Source organism: Protopterus annectens, chromosome 2.part2 (assembly GCF_019279795.1).
Source record: "Protopterus annectens isolate FY-2018-M chromosome 2.part2, PAN1.0, whole genome shotgun sequence".
NCBI lineage: Eukaryota > Metazoa > Chordata > Ceratodontiformes > Protopteridae > Protopterus > Protopterus annectens.
The window spans coordinates 464,336,491-464,359,454 of NC_056730.1; positions in this window are offsets into that span (position 1 = coordinate 464,336,491).

Consider the following 22,964-nt stretch of genomic DNA (forward strand, 5'->3'; position numbering starts at 1 on the left):
TTTGATTGGGTGGAACATCAGAAAGATTTTTTGAAGGGAAGGGACAAAGATTGAAGGGGATATGATAACCTCTGGTTATGATCCTTTGTACCCAAGAATCAGTGGTGATGGTTAGCCAGGCAGAAGGGTACAAGGAGAAACGTCCTCCAACCACCTCCAGAGGAAAGGAGTTGGGCCACTCTTCAGGAGCACTGGTAGGATTGACCAGGGAAAGAATCCCTAGAACTCTGGTTACATGGTCCCCCTCTGCCCCAAAAGGAGCATCTTCCCTGTGAGTTTCCCCCTTCTGCCTCTGGGGGAGAACTCGGCCTGTGTGTCACGGAAAGGACCCTGAGATTTCTTGAACCATATCTTCTCACTCTTTTGGTTTCGGGAGAAAGCGCGCTTAGGGGAAGAATAACGGACACCTACGGCAGAAAGGGTCTTACCGTCTTGTTCACATCTGGCCAGTGTGCTTTTAACTTTGGGCCCAAACAACGAGGAGGGCTCAAGGGGGGCATTAGGAAAGGAAGACTTAAAGGGTTCCGTGAAGTTGTAGAAGCGCATCCAGGAGTATCGTCTCAAGACCACAGCTGAACCCGCCACTCTAGCTGCTCCTTGTGATGCGTGATATATCAATCACATAGAGGAGTTAGATATAGACTCAATGGTGGCCAGCTGAGAGGCCAATTTGTCACGGACCTCATCAGACACTGCACCAGCCACGGTTTCAGAGAGCTCAGAAACCAGATCCCTTTGAAGCCTGGTAAAATGTGCCATATAATTCAGGGACCTGATAGCAAAGGTCACTGAAGTAAAGGTGCGCTTCCCTATTCTGTCCAGGGCTCGGGACTCTCTGTTAGGCGGATGGACAGTCTGGCTTTCTTCTTCTACTAGATCCTTTTTTGTTGCTGCCGCCACCACCATAGCATCTACAGGAAGACCTTTGGACCAGTGAGGATCTGAAGCAGGAGGGGATCTTATCTGGCCTCCGGGGAATAGCTTCAACAGTATCAGGGGCCTTCCAAGCACGTTGCACGATGAACTTGTCAAGTTCATCGGCAGGTGGAGTAAACCAGGAGGTAGGGGGCCGGGCGCGAAAAGCCTGCAGGAACACAGATTCCTCAGGGGTCGAATTAGAGGGCTGACAGTCACCTCTCTGTTTCAGGATTTCAAGGATATCGCCAAAGGATACCTCAGTGGGTGAGCGAGGGGATCCTACCCCCTCATCGAAATCTGTGTCTTCGGTGAGAGACTCCTCTGTGGAGTCCATGTGCTTCCTCTTACACAAACTTTTCCAGTGGACCTCCTCAACAGGAGAAGCTGGGGAAGACAACGGAAAAGGGGATTCCTGAGAGAATATGTCCTGAGGCCCTTGCACCTGGTGTCCGCTAGGTGCGACTTGTGAAACCGGTGTGCCAGAGGAGGGAAGAGGTATAGTCAGTCCAGTATCGCCAGCAGCAGCAAAAGCCTTCTCCATCAGTTGGAAGGCTGGTCCACCCAGAGAGGAGTGTATGTCAAGGACAGGGGGCACACCCCCCCTAAGTAGCTCAGCCTGCCGACTCGGAGTCCCTGGATGGCTGTGGAGCAGCAAGCTATGCGTATCACAGCTGACATCCTGGGTTGTAGCAAAACTTTCCTGCCATGAAGGCAACTGTGGTTCCTTAGTGAGATCCATAAAGGGAACTGCAGAAGGGGAAGACTGTACTATATCCATGGGCTTCAAAGGCAATGAAGGAGGAGAATAAGAAGGTGTTTTGGAGATGGGTGATCACCTCCCAAGGAAGGATAGTTCCTGGGGGGTGGAATACCTCTGGCCAAGAATGCCTGCTCCACAAGATGCAACACATCATGTTCGGAAAGACTTCTAGTGGACCTCACCGAGACTGAGGGAGAAACAGGCCTGTCCACAAAAGAGGCAGACTCGGTGCCTATCTCATCTGATCGCACCGAGGACAACGGTGCTGAGAAAGACTGAACTACTGTAGTCTGCATCGAAGAAGTCATCGGTGCCGATGTCATTGTCTGGACCGACACAGGAATCGGTGCCGAAGTGGTTGTTGGTGCCGAAACTGGAACCGACAAAACTGGAGTCAGTAATAAAGGCCTCGGTTCCGAGGAAGATCTCGGAGCCGACGCGGTCAAGGTCTGTGCTGACTGAACGGTCAGTACCAATATAGTGGTAAAGGTCTGAACCGAGGAGCCCCTCGGTGCCGATATGTAGAAAGCTGCAGGAGAGGATGGAGCCGAAATCACTAATGGAGCCGAAGGCCTCGGTGCCGAAGGTCTGGGCACCGAAATCACTGTGGCTGACTGAGAGAGCTCCGGAGCCAAAATTTTAGCCTTTTTAGATTTTGGTTGGTGACAGTCCCCAGCTGGGGACAAAGGCAAGGATTTAGCCTTAGTAGACACATCCATTTTCTTATGGGCTTTAGGAGGGGTTGAGACCTCTGACCCAGAAATAGCCTCTGAAAAGGGAGATTTTAGAAGTCCCTTCAGTATCAGCTTATTTTTCCTTTCTAACAAAGTTCTATTAGAAAAGTTTTCACATATAGTACAAGGTGGTTCAACAGATAAATGGGAAGCTCCCAAACAATAAACACATAAAGAGTGTGCATAAGAAGTAGACAGTTTGTGTCCACAATCAGAACACCGCTTAAACCCCGGACTATCCTTTTTATCTGCCATATTAACCAATAGAAAAGTACCAATAATGGTAGAAAAGAGTACCCAAAGGTATGAAAAAGAAAAGGAAAGGGATTACCAACGATGGTAAGGAGAAATTACCTTGCGGTAAAAAGGGAAAGAAAGGACAGAAAAGAACTGAGGAAATTATGAACGCTAGGTGCGATAGGGTAAGAGACAATAAAATATCAATTTTTCTGACAGAAAAGTAATTTGTAAAGCAATTAAACAACAATTGACTGTACTTAGCTCAAGAGAAGTAACTTGACATGACCGAATGGCAATGTGGCAAATGAAATCTGAGGTAACAGGGAGAGGGTAATTGTGGGTAAGAGTTTAGCTCGAGAGTTTGAAGCTGACGCGAGCTTGGAAAATGGCCGGCTCTGTTCCGAGCTTGGAACCGATACCCATATGTAAGGAGTGAACGAGGATTAACAATATCAGATCATTTGTTTTAATGGTGGGGGATGAAACAAAAAGGGCATGGAATAGCCTCTGGTTATGATCATCTGCACCCATTTGTGTTTTGTGATAGATATCCAGGCTTTGAGGTGCAGTGATAAGTGCCCCCCCCCCCAACTGCCTCCAGAGCACTACAGCCCGGCAACCATTCAGGAGTGCTGATAAAACTTCTTAGAGAAAGGACCCTTGAAGCCTTGGTTTTGCTGCCACCTCTGCTGCACAGCGAGGGGGCTCCATTATTTCCATTTCCCCTTCTGCTACACGGGGTCTACCTCCAGAAGATTCAGAAGAAAACCATTGGGATTTCTGGAAATTAAAGTTATGTATTCACCATAACTATGCATCTGTGTTGTCTGTTTTCTTAACTGATGGTTCTCTGATCCAACCTCAGATCTAGCTGCGCCATGTTTACTAGACTCTCGGATGCAACTCTTGAGCTCCTCCCTTTTCTCATAATGTCCCAGTCACCCTGCAACACCTCAGATTAAGTATGCTGCCCGATAACCAATAGAAAAAAAAACTAACCTCAGGCTTAGATAAAAGGAAGGCTAGCAGAAAAGACTGGGGTTCAAACCTGGAACAGAGGCTCTGCAATAACAATTAGGTTACTCCAGGAGTAAAAGGGAAGGAGAAAGGAGGGTGGAAAGTTGAGGAAGAAGGAAAATGGACAACAGAGGTGCATAGTTATGGTAAGTACTTAACTTTAATATATAATTTTGTCTTTTTCATTCATTCCTCAACTGATGGAACACAGTCCCCAGCTATGTGAACCTTGGATGACCCTCATGGAAGGATATTCTGGAATACTGCAGAACCAAAAGTAGTCCTACTCCTGGAACTCAAATCCAATTTGTAATGAGCAGTAAAAGTATGAGCATTACACCAAGCAGCTGTGGCACAAATATCATCAACAGAAGTCCTAGATCAAAGGGCGGATGTTGTATCCATGGATCTGGTGGAGTGCGATTTAGGAGGTCTGAGTAAGAACAAACCACATTGATTGTAAACAATGGATATGGAGTCTGTCAACCATCTGGCTAAGGTAACTTTAGAGAATGGTTTACCCAATTTGTTGGGGGAAAATGAGACAAACAACTGATCTGTCTTTCTGAAATCTTTGTTCTATGGAGACAAAAGTGGAGCTGTCCATGCACATCCAAGAGATGAAGCATTTATTCCCCTTTATTTGCAAAGTTGGGAAAGAAAACAGACAAACTAATGGCTTGGTTAATATTCGCTTCTGAGGCTACTTTAGGCAGGAAGGATGGATTGATTTGTAAGGTAACTCTATCTTTGTGCAAGATCAAATATGGGGACTTGGAAGAGAGAGCCTGGAGCTCAAATACTTGTCTTGCAGATGTAATGGCCATTAGAAAAGCAGTTTTCCAAGATAAATTTTAAGTCCAATCTAGCTAATGGTTCAAAAAGACTCTGAGTCAAATCTTGCAACACAACTGTTAAATACTAAGGTGGTTTAGAGTCCTTCACCAGGGACCTAAGTAAAAAGCTACCTTTAAGGAAAGCCTTGCACAATTTTGATAAAGCTAAAGAGAAAGCATTTCCACTTGAATAAAAATGTAATATCGATGCCAAATGTACTTTATTATTACAGAAACTAGACCCTTCTTGAAAAACAGACTTTAAAAAATCCAGGACAGCCAAAACAGGGGCAGTGAAGGGGTCTAATTCCCTCTGTAGATCCCCAAAAGAGAACCTCTTCCATTTACTTTTGTAGACTTTCCTGGTATAGGCTGTGAAGGCTGCCAACCCAGCTAGCTGGAATTTTGTAAATAATTCTACGTCATTTGGGAATAGTAATATAATTTGTATGCTTGTCTTACAAATGTAAAAAACTATATGTTATGTGTATATTAAACTGCTGATGCAGAAGTGTGGGTTAAACTGTATTTTATGTACTGAGCTTCAAGAATGTAACCACAGTGTACCCTACTGGAAAAGAACAGAAACGTATATGAACTATATGCCTATGCAAATGTATGTTTTGATAGTAAGAAGCTGGAACATACAGAGTTAACTTGCAAAACTCAAAGAAAGTAAGTTGAAATTGTTTATGACTGTGGTATCTCTCAGTTTCAGCTAGGAAACAGAATGTCTGCAGCTAGAAATTCTTTCTATTGTCTGGAAACAGAAATAATTACAGGTTTCAAAGTTTAAAATTGTGTAACTGTTTTTCGATTTCCAGCAAGCTCCTAAGAGATACGTATTCTTGACACTGAGATGCTAACTTTTAGGTTTCTGTTGGCCTGGAAACTAAAGGCAGAGGTGACAAGAATGATGCAATCTGAAATAACCCAGAAGAAATGTTTGGTAATAACTTAAAAACTCTCTCTCAGAGAAAGTCTGTGCATTTTGTATTTGTCTCTGGACCTAGAAACATCCATTCAGCTCTCGTATTTGCCTTGCTAATAGTAAGTACTAGCTTACAGTATTTCATTTAGAGATAGATAGGAATATAGTAAGATCAGTCTAGATGTTTTCTGCATTTATGTGAGACTGTCCTGCAATGTTGTTTTAAAGTATTTCCTGTGATTATGAACTCTGTTGTCACTGTATTGATTTATTGAGTATTGTCTTGTCCTGTTATTATTTATTACTAAATATATTTAAATCTTTTAATTGTGGCTGGTTTGTTTAGATATATGTAAGCTTTTACAGTACTTGCATGTATTTGGTAACACTGTACAGGCCACTCTTGAATAGCCTTAGTTTGGTCACACTTACCATTTGGATAATAGTAACATTACACAGTAGAATTGTTCACCCTTTGTAAGGGTCTTATCGTAGCTGATAAAGAGCTGGTTGGTGGAAGTGCTAACTAGCTTATAGTCTGGGCAGAAGGGAGCATAGCTAGTGAACCTGTGCCAGCCTTCCCCAGGAATGTTTGTGTGTTTGTATATAAATCAAATCTCAAAGTGTGTGCGGGTCAGCTACTTGGGCAGGGACACGAAGCACTGGTTGGACAGAGAGGGTGCTGGAGGTTTTTGCTTGACCACTTGGCTGAGATCTGAATGCTATAGCTGTGCCAGTAGGGAGTCTTATTGGGGATCTGCAAAGACAGGGAAAAACCAGCCCCAGCTTGACTGTGATCTCTGTGTGCTCTTAAGGGAAATTGTACTTTACTGTGTGTGTACTTGTCATCCTCCCAATGTGCGTGTCCCTCACTGGTGTTAGGGGTGAGGACTGAAGCTCCTTGATTACTGGGCCAGTGCAGGGGCATCACAGAGGCCTTCTGGGAAAATAGTAAAATCTGTCAGACCAGGGGGAGAAGCCTGGGCTATGCGGTCAATTTGAGGCATGTCATGCTTGGGTGACCCATCCCCATGGGATGAGACAGAAGGTCTGGACTGAGGTCAATATCCAGAAAAGATATCGAAGGCGATACCAAAGGTAGGGGGCAATGAGGATAACTGTGCTCTTCAACCAAAGTGGCTTCTGTAAGAATCTGAGAATTAGAGGCATCAGGGGAAAAGCATAAAGGAGACCGTGGACTACAGCATCTCTCGGTGACTCCCTCGGAGGGGGGATCAGGGCAAACAGCCTGCTGCATTTGTTGTTCTAGGGAGATGCAGACAGATCGCAGCAAGGTTGACCCCATTGACAGAAAATACTCTCTGCTACTAAATGATTGAGAGACCACATGTGAGGCATCAGAATGGACCTGCTAAGTTTGTCTGCTAGCATGTTGGTTTTCCCAGGTATGCGCATTACCACAAGAAAGTGGTTGGAAGACAACGCCTACTGCCACACTCCCATTGCTTCTCGACAAAGGGGATATGATTGTGTTCCCCCCTGTTTTCTGATGTAGTAAACCACAGACACGTTGTCGGTTTGAACTACAATCGTCCCGAGAGGAAGGGCATTCTGGAAGGCTTGCAACACTAGCACTACTGCTCTCATCTCTAGGATACTGATGTGTGAATTGGTCTCTTCGGGGGACAACATGCCTTGGACCATCCCTCCCAAGATATGCTCCTCACCCCACTGGGAGGCATCTGTGGTTATCATGGCTACACAGGAGAAAAGACAAGAGGATGTCCCTGAGAAACCTCATCCAACTGAATCCATCAAAGCAGGTGGTCTTTCCATACTTGAATAAGTTTGACTGGTGAAGACAAGGGATGACAAAGACTTGACTGCTAAACAGCTAATTTCCACTGAAGAATATGCACAGAAAAGTGGGTCATAGGAACCAAGGCTATGGCTGCTGCCATCACCCCTTAAGTCTGAAGAATTAGTCTGGCTGGAGGAGTAGGGTGTGAAATAACTTGTTCCACTTGACCCCTCATGGTTGTACTCTGTTTGGTGGAAGGGATGTAATCTGACCAACTGTGTCCAAATGAGCACCTATGAACTCCAGGCTCTGAACTGGTTGAAGATGTAACCTGCAAAGGTTGACTGAGATGCCTATGGATTGACATAACTAAACCAAGTCGTCCCCGGATTTCTGGAAGAGATGCCTGGATGGGGCTGAGAGGAGCCAGTCATCTATGTACGGAAGCACTGAGAATCATAGCAGTCTCAGGTGAGAAGCTACCACTGCCATAAATATTGCTAAACACCCTGGGGGATGTGGTGAGACCAAAGGAGAGGGTTCTGAACAGACAGTGACTGGCCCCCATTCGAATGCACAGGTATCTTTAAGAGCGTCTGTTCACCTTGATATGATAATATGCACCTTGAAGATCGATGGAGCACATCCAATTGCCCTTTTGCAGAAATGGCGCAATGGACTCAACTGTGATCATCTGAAACTCTAAGATCTTTACAAAATGATTCAATTTGCTGAGGTCCATTGGTCTCAGGTCCCATTTTCTTTAGCACTAAAAAGAATCTTGAGTAGGTTTTTACAGCTTTTGCCTCCCTCTGACTGGGTGGACTGTTGGGGACCCCTCTTCTTTTGTTTGAGTAAATTTGTAAAAATGGTATGAAATAACCTCTAGATATGATTCTCAGCATTGGAGTATCTTTTGTGACTGATGTTCAAGTATCTGGGTGCAGAGACAAGCATGCCCAACTGCCTCCAGAGATGAGCAGTCGGGCAACCTTTCAGGAGTGCTGAAAGGGTTTATCTGAGAGTAAGTCTATGAAACCCTGATTTTTATAGACCTCCTCTGCTGTGAGGATGGCATCTTCCATTAGAACTCTCGTCTCTGCCTCTGGAGGAGACATCTCCTTGTGAGTCTTAGAGGACCAACCACCTTTCTAAAATGTCTCTGAAGGAGACATCATCTGGTGGAGACCTTGGGGACCCGTCCCCTTCAACGAAGTCAGTGTCTTTGGTGAGAGACTCCTCGGGGGAGTCTATTTGCCTCCTCTCGCATGGTCTCTTGCAGGGAGCCTCCTCAGTGGAATGGAATGAAGAGGTGCCCAAAAAAGGGGAAAGTCTTTGAGGGAGAATGTTTGGACACTTGACAGCGCCGGCTGACCCTGTGAGATAGATCTGTGAGGATCAGAGCTTAGACCCAATGGTGGCAGAGCTACAGGATCCAAAGAAGAGAGAGTAGCTGTGTCTCTAGGATGACAGAAAACCCTCTACGCCACCTCAAAGGCAGTAGGACTGGAAAAAGCTGTAGCTGATCACACCAGTGTCGAAGCCCCAGATGCTACCATGCCCCAACTCTGCCCAGATCTCTGCCTCGAAGGGGGAGTCAGACTAGAGCTGTCCAACACCAAAGCCCAGAGAGGCAGGGATGGCTCAAACAACCTCAGAGTCGAACCAAGCCCCCCCGGACCAGGCACAAACACTTCAGTTCCAATATTTGTCCTATCCAAGGGAATTGGTGCCACACATATCAGGGACCCAGTCAGTGTCAAAAACCTAGACATCTTCAGATCTGACCCCAACACTTCCCAAGTTCTCTGATCTGAGGGTTCCAAAACCTCCAGTCGGATCAGAGATGGAGAAATTACAGTGTGGGAAACAGAAGGGAGACACATGAATCTGATGGGAAAAGGAGACGGGATAAACCCCATCAGAATCTGAGCTCTGAGGAACTTCCTCATCATCCTATCCGCTTTGGCTTCTGAAAGGCTTCTGGAGGACCTGATGGAGGAAATAGTAGACTGCAGCCAAGAATCTCTCCTTATGGTCTCTTGTAGGACGGGAGAATGGTGTCGAGGAGAGACAAGCTCCAGAGAGAATCCTAGGGACCACGTTCTCATAGTTCTAGACTTGACAAGTGTCAGAGCCAACTGTTTTTGTTTAAGATCCAAGGGTGCCAGATAAGACTTGTTCTGAACTTTGGTAGGAGGCTCCAAAGTTGAAGCTGACTTTGGAGAGTGAGAGGGAGACAGCTTCCTAGTTCCTTTCCCCTCCAAAGAGGCCTTAAGTGTTTTTGCAGGGATTTGACCATGGTAAGAAACCCTTTAGGGCCAGCTTCTTATGTCGGTTGCTAAGGGCCCTAGAATTAAAGCCAACACAAACTGAACATTCAATATTTAAATGGGACACATACAGACAATAAATGCATAAAAATTAAGGATCCTGTGCTCACAGGAAGTGCATTTCTTAAATCCAGTGGGTCTGTCAGCTATAGCAATAGTAAGGGAAGAGGCTGACAGACGTAGAAGGGAATTTTTTTTTTTTTTTTTAATATAACTACCAACAATGGTAGAGGAAAGGAATTACCCCCTGAAGGGTAGGAAGAAACAGAGGGAGAAGAAGCAGGGAAGCACCAAGAATGGTACAGAGAACTACCAAACATAGAAGAGAAAATAAACTATAACCTTAATGTGAAGAAACTGAAAAACTAAGACAAGGGAGGAAGAAATGATTAAGAAAGATAAAGCTGTAATAAATTTACAAGAGAAACTGCACTCAATGCAAAAAAACTACACCCCAAAGCTGTGCAAGAAGGAACTGCGTCTGATATGATAAGGCGGCAAATGAGATCTGAGGTATTGCAGGGTGTCTGGGGCATTATGGGTAAAAAGAGGAGCTCAAGTGTCAGATCCAAGAGCCTAGTAGATGCGGCAGAGCCTGATCCGAGATCAAATCCAAGACCCGTCAGATGAGGAAAGAATGAAAAGGCCAAAATCAGATCCATAGTTTCTTACCTCTTTCTGGTTCCAACAGAAAGACCTCTGGAAGGTAGAGAATCATACTCCTATGGCAGAAAGAGTCTTTTTATCCTGTTCACGTCTGGAAATTGTTTTCTTGACTTTAGGCCTAAAGAGAGTTGAGCCACCTAAGGGACATTCACAAAGGAAGTATTGAAATGCTACGCAAAGTCACACAAGCGCATCCAGACATGTCTCTTTATGGTAATACTGGTACCCATGGCTCTCAAAACGCTCTCTGTGGCATTAGATACTAGATTCATCAACACACAGATAAGGAACTGTAGGGTGGTTAATTGTGAGTCCAAGGTTTTCTTGTCCTCTGCAGACAGGGACCCAGAAAGGGATTTGAAATGTTCCTTAGTCAAATTCCTCTGGAATCTTGTTTTACATGCCAAGTAATTCAGTGCCATCAAAGCAATGGTAGCTAAAGTGTACACCTGCTTTCCAGTCCCGTCCAAATCCCTGGGATTCCTGTTAGTGGGGTGGACAGAGAAGCTCTCTTTTGCTAGCTCATTTTTGGTGGTGGTTGCCACAACCATGGTCTTTTGGAGATAGTAAATACTTGCCCAGTTTGCAAGAAATTGGTTCAGCCACATCAGCCTCCTTCCATGCCCGCTTGGAGAGAAGAGACACCATCTCATCAGCCACAGGAACCATCCAATATGTAGCTGGCTGGATTCAAAAACCTTATGAAATAGTAACTCCTCTTCCAAGGGGGCTTCTGTTAACCACTCATCTTTCTATCTCAGAAATTCAAGGATTCTCTGAATGAGTCATCCTCAAGGTGGGATCTGGGGGACTGCTCCCCTTTGTTAAAGTCAGTGTTTTCAGTTAACGACTCCTGGGTGGAGACAATGTATTTCCTTTTACACGTATGATACTGATGAGCCTCCATGGTGGGATGTTCTAGACAGGACTCAGAAGAGGTCCGGGAGTCCCCAGTCTGGACTGTCTCGAGGCACAACAGACCCAGCTATCCCAATGGGACTGGATGAGCAGACTCAGTACCCAAGAGTATTCTATGGGGATGGGTGGAATCAAGTAAAAGACGTCCTCTCATCTGATAGGGAGAGTGTTCTCTCAACAGGTTTGGATGTTGAAGCTGACAGGGAACCTGATATTTTCCCAAGCTGACACAATACTATTGCTCCATACAAGCTTTGATCTTCTGCCTGGATAGTCATAGCACAGCTCTCCAGCACCAAGGATCCAAGAGGAAGAGATGGCTCCAAATGCTTTGAAATCAAGACAATACCCCGGATAGGGTGATGACACTTTGTAATCCTTCTGGGTCTGAGGCAACCAGAGCCAGTAGGATCAGAGATGGCGCTGCAGTGGAAGAAAGCCAAGTTTTCAGAACAGGTACAAACTCTAGGCAACACTCGGATCCAAAATGTCTGGACCTGAAAGACGAATCAGGGTAGGAGCTATGACATAATGAGGGAAAGGAACTAAGCTCCTGGATCCTACAGTGGCAGGAACCAGGAGGACCCCCAAATGAATCTGGGTCCTGAAAAATGTCCTCATTATCCAGTCTATGTCTGCTTCAGAAAGACTCTTGGTTAACTGGACTGACAGCAAAGAAGCAGGAGAACGTGGCCTAGAGGACCACTGAAAGGGTCTCTCTTGCAAAAATGGGGAGCAAATCCTAGGTGAAAATGGCTCTGGAGAAAACCTTGGCTCCAGGAGAGGAGGAGTTTTGGATCTGACTGGAATAGATTCTGAAGAAAATGTTTGTCCCGATGGTTTAGAAGACTTCACTGCCAGGTCTGAAGAGGCAAAAGAAATGGAAGGACAGTCTGGGAAGCATTTTCTCAACTTCTTCATCTTCTCCTTATGCTTTTCTGTGACCTTCTTCCCCTTTGATCTATCATAAGATTTACTGGCAGGAGGGGAAGTGCAGAGGCAGCAAAATGAGTTTGGGCTGTGTCTCCTACAGGGGCAGGGAGAAGCTTTTTGAGCACCAGCTTGTTCTTATGCTCAACAATTGCCCATAAACTAAAAGCAGTGCAGACAGAGCACTGTTTATTTAAATGGGCAGCCCCAAGTCAGTTCACACACTCAGACTGTGAGTTGGAGTTTGGTATAGTGTGGTCACACATTTTTTTAAAACCCTGAAGGTTTATCTGACATAGCTACAAAATCTCCATTACCTAAATAACAACAGCAATACCAGAAAAGGTAGTAAAAGTATCAACAGTACCCTCTAATGGAAACACACACTATTAACTATAGCTAAACTGTTATTGTACTAATTTTTTTTCTTGTTTTAGCAACTAATGTAAAAATGGGCACCAATGGGGTAAGAATGAGAGAGAGAGAGAGAGAGAGAGTGAACTCTGAAAACTGGAGAAAAAGAGATTATACATACTTGCAAATGGGAGGAAGGAAGGGCATGACAAAGTTATCAGACAAAATTTTTACAGCTACCCGAAAATATTAAAGTAGTAGATATCCAAAAATACCTAACTTGTGGAGATCCCATGCCTGAGTAATGGAGATCCATGTCTGTTGCAAAGGAACAGCAAACAAGATATGAGATAATGTCAGGGTCTGCAGGGAGTTATGGGTAAGGGGAGGAGCCTTAGCTTTGGATCCAAAGTCTTGAGTGGCCAAAGTCGGATCACAGGTTGGATCTGAAGACCCATCCACTAAGGAACACATGAAAGAGACAACATCAGATCACTGCTTTTGTTGGTGAGTCTTTATGCTGGGATTTTATGAGTAGGGTAATGGTAGCATTTGCATTCCCTGACAGAATAATATGGTTATTTAGGAGGATATGTAAAGGTTCAGGGGTAAGAATTATGATGGAAGGGCTCTTCTCCAACAAGCTGTGTTTGAACTGAGGAATAAGGCAGGGGTGTCATTTTTCCCCTTTTTTCTCTGCTTTATATTTACAGCCACTGGCAAAGAAAATAAGGAACTTGCAAATTCAAGTATTATATAAATAATATAGTAGTCAAGAAAAACAGGTTTATTTGCAGATGATATTACTTTGTGTTTGAAAAATCCAGAAAAAGACATCTCTCAGTGTTGTGGCACATTCTGAGACAGTTTCAAGTCTTTTTACGATATAAAATTAATGAAGACAAACCAAAGTCTATAGTTGTAAACGGGTCTATATCATTCGTTCAAACGCACAAATGTTCGAATGCTGAAACATCAAATTGGGAAATTCAAAGTTTAAAAATAGCAAAGCCGCGGAACATTGAATTCTTTCCCAGGGAAAGAATTCAGTGGGCCGTTTCCGCAGCTTTGTTATTTCCTCCACTGTGGTGCGATCTTGGAGTTGGTATACTTAAGTAGGGGGGGGTGTGGGGGTGAAGCCCCCCACATTAGCAACAGTATGTAGTGTTTGTGTGTTTCTACGTATTGTACCGGAACAGCAATTTTTTTTCCCTGGGAAAAAAATCGCTGTTCTGAGAGTTCGAAGTTTTTAGATTTCGAGCTTCCGGGTTCGATATTTACATAGTCGAACTTATGACAGTTTACAACGGGTCTGTATATCACATAGTCAAACTATGTATCACACATGAATTTGTTCAGTACTACCCTTATTTCTGGGTATATGATAAGATAAATTATTTAGGTGTACAGACTAAAAAGGATTATGTTATGGCAGTTAAGGATATTTGGGAAGAGAGAGAAAAAATAAAAAAAAAATGAAAAACTGGCAGCTCTTGATAATAGATATAGATAGTAAGATGCAAGCAGTGAGAATGTGTTTTAGTTTTATATACAGGTCAAGCATATTATTATCAACCTCTGGAGAAGCAGTGGATGACAATTAATATAAGTGCTGAAGGAATGTATTTAGGAGGGGAAGAGGGCAACATTTAAATGGGATAAGTTGATCTTCCCCATGGAACAAGGTGATTTAGGATTACCTAATTTAAAGGGGTACTTTAGAACTATTAAAGCTCATATACATACCACAAGTAGAATGTCATCAATCGATGTGGAAAGGGAAGATGATGAAACCAAGGGAGTTTGAGAAGTAAGTACAGAAGAGGATTTTGGAAGCAGGTCCTCAAGGAGAATAAAAACAACAATACTGAATATTATACTCATAAAGTAACAGAAAGTATTCTAAGAACTAACCCAACACGGAAATGGAGAAAGGAGATTTTGTCAGAAGAAATAAACCACTACAGAAACTTAATGAAATAAATATAAAACAACAAAAAGAACCAGTGAAACTGAAAAATAAATTTATTAAAAAACACTTAGCGCCTTGGCAAATAACTCCCTTCAAAGAGTACAAACTTTTAAAAAGACTCAACATCTTATATACCATTCCCTAACTACATTCACTCATAATTACACAATTAAATAATTAAATACTCAACTAATTAATATAATTGTAGCAGCAGTTTCCAATTCCATTCAATGTATACACCAAAACACAACAGACAGATCCAAGGCTCTGGCACCTCCCTCTCCCATAATGCCTTGCTGCTCTCAAACCCCCAGATCGAGTTTGCCACTATACTCCTGAGCTATTCCCACCAAGTTAGAAAGAAACCCATTCCAACTTCCTCCACTAGAAAACCAGGAGGGGGATGGTGGGTGGGAAATGTGATCAATGAAGACATAGGATAACACAGATGCCAAGTTATGTTAACTACATAACTCTTTATGTAGTTACCATAACTTGGCATCTGTGTTACCCTATGATTTCATTCATCACATTTCCCACAAGCCAGGTTATGGTAAGTAACTACATAAAACATTATGTAGTTACTATAACTTGGCATTTGTGTTATCCTATGTCAAGTTATTGTAACTACATAACTCTTTATCTGATGTTATCCATGTCTTCATTCATCACCATAGGGTCAGAGTCCCCAGCTACCATGCATCTTGGGAGCCCTCAAGGAAGGACATGCCGGACCACTGTGGAGCCAAAAAAAAACCTACTCCTAGAAACCAAATCCAGTTTGTAATGGGATATAAAGGTGTGAGGCTCAGACCAAGTGGCAGCAGTATAGATACCAATAGAAAGCCTTACTACAAAGGCTGAAGAAGTGGCCATAGATCTAGTAGAATGGGCTCTAACATGGCCTGGAATCTCCAGGTGATTTAGATTACAGACCACAGAGCTACAGATAGAAATCCATTCGGAAATAGTGACCTTAGAGACTGGCAGACCATGCATATTCTCAAAGAAGGCCACGAAAATCTGCTCTGACTTCCAAAAAGCCTTAGTCCTATGCAAGTAGAACCAAAGCTGTCTGTGAACATTCAAGGTATGGAGGATATACTCCCCTCTATTGGAGGAGATGGGGAAAAGCACTGGAACATGAATGCATTGATTAATGGTCAACTTGAAAGGAAACTTGGGTAAGAAAGAGGGATTTGTTCTCAGAGAGTCCCTGTCCTTGTGAAAGGTCATATAAGGAGGAGTAATGGAAAGAGCTTGCAATTCTGAAACCCTCCTAGTTGAATTGATAGTGACCAGAAAGGCGGTTTTCCAAGACAGAAACTTGAGATCACAGGAACTGAAAGGTTCAAAAGGGCTCTTAGTCAGAGACTGCAGAACCAACATGAGGTGCCAAGTAGGCGAAGAGTCCTTAATTGGAGAACAAAGAAGTAAGATCTCTATCATAAACGCCTTACAAAGCCGAGATGAAAAGGTGGGTTCGGAGCTCTTGTAGAAAACAGAAACTGCCGCCAACTGAAGCTTAACAGTGGAAAAACTTTCTCCCTCTTGAAAAAGGGATGACAAGAACAAAAGTATATCAGGGACCGAGGCAGATAAAGGATCCAAATTCCTGCTTCTGGCCCAGATGGAAAACCTTCTCCATTTACTGCTGTATACTTTCTTGGTAGAAGGTTTTTGGGAGGCCAAACTTATACGTTTAATTGGGGATGCTAGCCTGGACTGTTTAATTATCACTGGAACAGGAGAAAACAAGCGATTAGGCAAAGAATCCAAAGGTTTGGAAGAGGAAGTCCTGATGGGTGGGAAATCAGATCCTGACGGGGATCCAGTATCCATGGGGGATACGTCAGATGACACCTGATGAAGGGGAACCACAGCTGACGAGGCCAAAAAGGAACAATGAGGATCACAGATGTCCTCAGGCATAGAGCTTGCTGCAGGACCTTGGGTATTAGAGGGACAGGAGGGTAAGTGTAGAGGAGACCCGGAGGCCAATGATGGACTAGAGCATCCCTTGGGGACTCCCTCTAAGTAAGGATCAGGGTGAAATCCGCCTGCATTTGTGGTTGATTGGAGAGGCAAAAAAGTCGCAGCATGGCTGACCCCCAACAGTCTAAAATCTGATTCACCACTGATGGATTGAGGGACCACTCATGAGGACTCAAGACAGATCTGTTGAGCATGTCGGCCAACACAATGGAATCCCTGGGTATTTGCTTTGCAATAAGGAAGCAGCCAGAGGACATAGCCCATTCCCACACTCTCATGCCCTCTCTGCACAACGGGTAAAAACATGTTCCCCCTTGTTTGTTGACATAGGGGTGAGGCAGATCCAAAATCCGTGTGATCTGTTCCTGAATTAACTGAATTCTGCACAGAGGCAAAGCTGCAATCTCCAACACGGAGTCCAACTGTACTCCTATGTAGTCGAAACGTTGAGTGGGGATGAGATTGGATTTTGCCAGGTTGACAGTTATACCCAGCTGGCGAAAGAGGGTAAAAAGATACTAAGTCACCTGAGTCAGTCAATGCCTTGAAGGTGCCGCTGGAGCCAATCGTCGAGGTATGGAAGGACCTGGAATCCCTGCAAATTCAAGTGAGCACTACCACTGCCATGCTTTTGGTAAACACCCAGGGGGCTGTGGTGAGACTGAAGTGTAGGGCTCTGAACTGATAATGATTTACTCCAAGCTGCAAGTGAAGATGTCTCCTGGACCACGTCTATCTTGATGTGACAGCAGGCGTCCCAGAGATTTACCGAGCGCATCCAATCATCCCTGCGTAACAGTGGCAGAATGAACTGAGTAGTGACCATCCGGAACTTTGACTTCTTGACAGACAGACTGAGCTCGCTCAGATCCAAAATACAGCATAGGTCCCCCATCTTTTTTGGCACTAAAAAGAAGCGAGAGTAAGTACCAGATCCTCTTTGCCCTGCCGGGACCTTTTGGATGGCTCTTTTCACAAGAAGTTATTGAACTTCTTTGAGGGCCAACTCCCTCTGACTGGGTGGAACATCAGGGAGATACTTCTCACTGGAGGGGATTCTAAAAAGGGAATGAAACATCCCCTGGAAACAATATTTAACATCCACTGATCAGAAGTGATTTTTGTCCGGGCTATTGGGTGTAGGGAAATGCAACCCCCGACTGCCTCCAGGACAGAGCATCTGGGCAATGCTTCAGGAGCACTGAAAGGGCTGCTCAGAGAAGAGTTCTCTGGAGCATTGCTCTGTGGACCCCTCACACAAGGCGTCATTGTCCATTGAAACCTCTCACCTTCCCTCTGGAAGAGGATTCATCCAGAGCATCCTGAAAGGAAGACTACGCCTTACAGAACCACATCTCTCTGGTTCCCCACTGGGTCTTGGATAAGGACTTCTGAGGGGCCAAAAGCTTGATTCCTACCACAGAAAGAGTCTTCCCTTCCTGCTTGCTGTGGGTCAAGATGTCCTTCAGGGAAGGTGTAAAGAGAGGAGTGGAACCATTGAAGAGGGCATTAGTAAACGATGCCTTAAAGAATTCTGCGAACCTGCACAAGCATAGCCGGGCATAATGCATCAAGGCAATGCCCATGCCAGGCGCTCGAGAAGTAGCCTCTGCAGAGTTGGAGATTAGCCTCATTGAGGAATTAGCCAAATAGGTCAGAGTTGTAAGCTTGGGAGACACCTGCTTGAAGTTTTCCGCCAGCAATGACTCTGCAAGGGAAGTGGAGAGCTCTTGAACCAAATCCTTTTGGAGGTGGATAAAATGTGCCAAACAGTTAGTCACCCTCAGTCCAAAGGTAGCTGAGGCATACACCCGCTTCCCAAAATGGTCTACTGCCTGAGACTTCCTGTTCGAAGGATGGACCATAGAGCTCTGCTCTGTGAGCTCCTTCTTAATGGCAGTTGCAACCATGATGGCATCGACTGGTACCCCTTACTCCAGAATACACAGTCTGCAGGGAGAGCTAAGGAATTTATCAGCTCTCTTAGGAACAAGCTCCACCGTGTTTGTTTCCTTCCAGGGCCTGCTGGCAATCAGATTCACTAACTTGTCAGCGGGGGGGTGGGGGATACCCAGGAGGTAGATGGGCCCATTCCAAAGGCCTTCAAAAATACAAACTCCTCCAAAGATGGGTGTTGGGGAGACCATCAGCCCTTTTGTTTTAGAAGCTCAAGGATGTTTCCAAAGGAGGCATTAACAGGAGGAGATCTGGGGAACTCATCTCCTTCCTCGAAGTTGGTATATTCGGTGAGGGACTGGGCAGGGGAGTCCAGGTGCCTCCTCTGCATTTTCTCTTACGTTGAACCTCCTCCGCTGGGGGCTCTGGGGAGGACTCAGAAGAGACAGGGACTCCCAGAGGGGAGGAATCCTCCTGAAGGCTCGATCAGGACCGCTGACCTGGGACAGGATGAGAGATCTCGCCAGCCGAGGTAGAGAGAGAGGCAGGGAGGGATCGAGAGGTGTGGCAGAGGAAATTCTAGACCTGAAGAAGGTCCTCTCTATCACCCAGAATGCCGAGGGGATGGAAGTGGGCCCATTTCCCATGTCTGAGGGCAAAGTCCCTCTGAGGGGAGGAATGTGCCCGGAAACTGCCCCCCGACCCCCAGATGATAACGGTCTGGAGCTATCAAAAGCCGAAGTGCCGAGAGGAAGGGACCGGTCCCAAAAGATGGTACCAGACCCCCCCCCCCACGGAGCCAGCGTCAACCGCTCCATCACGCGGCTCACCCTGCTCTGCGGGAGGATGGACAGAATAAGCCAGGGACCCTGATGAGGACAAGAAAGGAAGACTACTCGGCCTTGTCAGAATCTGGCTGCAAACTTCCTGGTCCCTGGAATCCAAGCCCAAAGGGGTTGGATGAGGAGAATGGGAAGATGGAGGGGGAAGAGGCTCCCCTGGCTAGATGGGTAGGAAAAGCCAGGAGACCCAACTCTATCTGGGCCTTGAGAAAACTCATCATTCTGTCCATATCTGAGGGCAGAAGACTCCTGGATGACCTAGAGAAGGAAGAGGAGTGGGTGGACTTGGAAAGAGACCTCCTTGACCTACTGCCAGGCTCTGGGGAACGGATCCGATGCCTCGGAGCTGACAGTGGTCTCTGCTTGGAAGTGGAAAGGATTGGAGGCTCCTCCAAGATAATGATCGGATCTGACAAACCTGTCTGATCCGAAGGCTTAGATGGCTGAGTGGCTGGATCCGACAAACCAGTTGGATCCGGGGCCGGCCCCACCTTGGTTGGATCCGAACGTCTCAGATCCGGAGAGGACCTGGATCTGACCAAAAACTCCATAGCCCTACAGATCTGAGGCAGACCAGGCTGGGATTGGATCCGGGGACTTAAGATCCAACAGCTGTGGCTTTTTGGAGGGAACAGGCAAAGCAGAAGAAGGGGTCTTCTCTTTAGGTCTGAAGAGGAAGTCTTCAAGGGGGAAATAAAGGGACCCCCTTGCACCAAGCCTTTCAGCAGCAACTTGTTATGCTGCTCCACTAAAGCCCTGGGGTTAAATGCGGCACAAAGGTCACACTCAACCTCCAGGTGTGGAACACCCAAGCAATAAACACACTCCTCGAGTCTTGGAATAAGGCATTTACAGACCGCAAGCGGACCATTCCTTAAAATCATCAGGCCTATTAGACATGCTACCTGCTAAACTCACTAATCCAACCACGAGAAGCCCTAAGAGCTAACTAAAGAAAATGGGTGCCAAAGCTCATACACACACGCAGACACACACACACACACACACACACACACACACACACACACACACACACACACACACACACTCACCCAACTAAACTAAATATCTATGAAACTAGCAAACTGTACGAGAGAAAAATAGAAAAGTTTTCACTTAGCTAGCCAAAGCCAGAAGAAACATGCCTGCACCACAAGCACGGCAAATGAGATCTGGGGGTTTGAGAGCAGCAGGGCATTATGGGAGGGGAAGGAGCCACTGCCTTGGATCAGTCTGTTGTGTTTTGCTGGCTTGGATCCGATGTCAGATCCAAGACCCTGTGGTGATGAATGAAGACATGGATAAAAAGAAGTTATGTACTCACCATAACGTTCCATCTGAGTAGGTAACTTAATTTGATCAGCAACCTGTGGGTATCGGATCCGATTCGGATCCAAGCCGGCAGCTTTCCTAGCCAAAGATCCGAGCTCCAAGCTCATACCCCCTACCCACAATGCCTTGCCACCTCCCTCTAACCCTCAGATCGAGTTTGCTATGGTATCATAGAACATTACTATAACACAAGGAAACTACTAGAACATTCCACCTGATGTCATCTGGAAAGTGACAAATCCTGATCCTTCCAGAACGAACTAAAGGTCCAGGGGATGGAGGGAGTGTTGGTTGCAGACAAATAAAGTTACCTACTCAGATGGAAAGTTATGGTGAGTACATAACTTCTTTATCTGAAGTAGATAACTTCATTTGATCAGCAACCTGTGGGACAGAGTCCCCAGCTACCACAACTTGGGAGGTCCTCATGGAAGGATATTTCGGAGCACTGCAGAGCCAAAGGATGCGCGTCCTCTGGATATTAAATCCAATTTATAATGTGTAATAAAAGTATGAGATGAAGCCCAGGTAGCTGCTGCACAAATGTCGTCCAAGGACACTCTCGACCAGAAGGCAGCAGAAGCAGCCACAGAACGGGTAGAATGAGCTTGAACCTTCAGGGGCTCAGGTCGACCAGAGCTTCTGTATGCGAGAAGGATGCATTGGGAAATCCATCTAGCTAAGGTTACCTTAGTCACAGGCTTACCCAGACAGGACTTAGCAAATGAAACAAAAAGTTGATCTGATTTTCGAAATTCAGCTGTTCTGTTTAAGTAAAAACGCAACTGTCTATGTACATCCAGACAATGAAGTCTATACGCTCCTCTGTTCTGATAATTAGGAAAGAAGACAAGTAGATTGATGGATTGGTTGATGTTGACTTCTGAAGCCACTTTAGGTAGAAAAGAGGGATTAGTCCTGAGGGAAACCCTGTCTTTATGAAAGACGATGTATGGAGGTTTGCTACAAAGAGCGTGAAGCTCCGATATCCTCCTAGCTGAGGTAATGGCAATCAGGAAGGCAGTTTTCCAAGATACATACTTTAAGTCGACTGAAGCTGCAGGCTCAAAGGGGGGGGGGGGGGGGCAGTCAGAGCCTGGAGAACCAGGGTTAAATCCCATGGAGGAACTGCATCTTTAACTGGAGGCCTTAACAGGAAAGTTCCTTTCAGGAATGTCTTGCAAATCTAAGAGGAAGCTAGGGACCCAAAACTGTTTCCAACATGGAAGTGGGAGATAGCTGCCAATTGAACCTTAACAGTAGAAGAACTAGCCCCTTGATAAAAAATGTGGGATAGAAAGTCAAGGACTGCTGGGATAGGAGCCGTAAAGGGATCCAAGTTCCTATGCTCTGCCCAGATAGAGAAACGCTTCCATTTACTCTTGTAGATTCTCCTGGTAGAAGGCTTATGAGCGGCCACCAGAATGGCCTTAACTGAGGATGAGATACCGGGAGTCCTGGCCATTAATGGAACTGGATCAACCAAGCTGAGAGCTTGAGGTTGTCCAGGTCGGGGGTCTTCAATCCCAAGGGATGAGAAATGAGATCCGGAATGGGATCTAAGATCCAGAGACGACGTACTAGATGAGACCGTAGGCATGGGAACCAGGTTTGGCGAGGCCAGAATGGGGCTATGAGGATAACTCTGCTCCCCAACCGACGAGCTTTCTGCAAGAATTTTGTCATCAACGGGAGAGGAGGATAAGCATAAAGAAGACCAGATGGCCAAGCATGAACCAGAGCATCTCTGGGGACTTCCCCTGGTGCAGGAATTAGAGCGAAGAACTTGCTGCACTTTGTGTTCGAAGGCGACGCGAAGAGATCGCAGCAAGGTTGACCCCATCTGGGGAAGATCTGTTCCGCTACTACTGGGTTCAGAGACCACTTGTAAGGTGAGAGGATAGTTCGACTCAACCTGTCTGCTAAAAGGTTTGACCGACCCGGTATGTGCGTTGCTATGAGAAAGCGGTTGGTGGATATCACCCATTCCCACACTCTCATGGCCTCTCGGCAAAGTGGGTAAGATCTGGTTCCCCCGTTTGTTGATGTACCAAACTACTGACATGTTGTCTGTTTGAATTGCAATAGTGCCTGGAGGAAGAAGGGAATGAAGAGCCTGCAACGCTAGAAGCACCGCCCTCATCTCCAGCCCACTGATATGCAAACCGGTCTCTGTGTGAGTCCATGTGCCTTGGACGGATCTGCCCATGCAATGCCCTCCCCACCTGAGGAGAGATGTGTCCGTGGTCACTGTGACTTGGGGTGGGGACATGGAGAAGGAGCGCCCTTCCCGGAGGTCCCTGGAATGGAGCCACCACAATAGAGGTTCCCTGCAAACAATGCTGAGGGAAATAGGTGTAGACATAGGGTGATGCAGGATGGACCACTGGAATTGTAGGGTCCATTGAAGGATTCTCGTCTTCAGACGTGCGATAGGTGACAGATTGATGGCCGCTGCCATGGACCCCAGGGCCGTCAGGACTAATTCTGCTGGGGGGGGCTGATGATTGAAGAAGGGCCAAAATGTG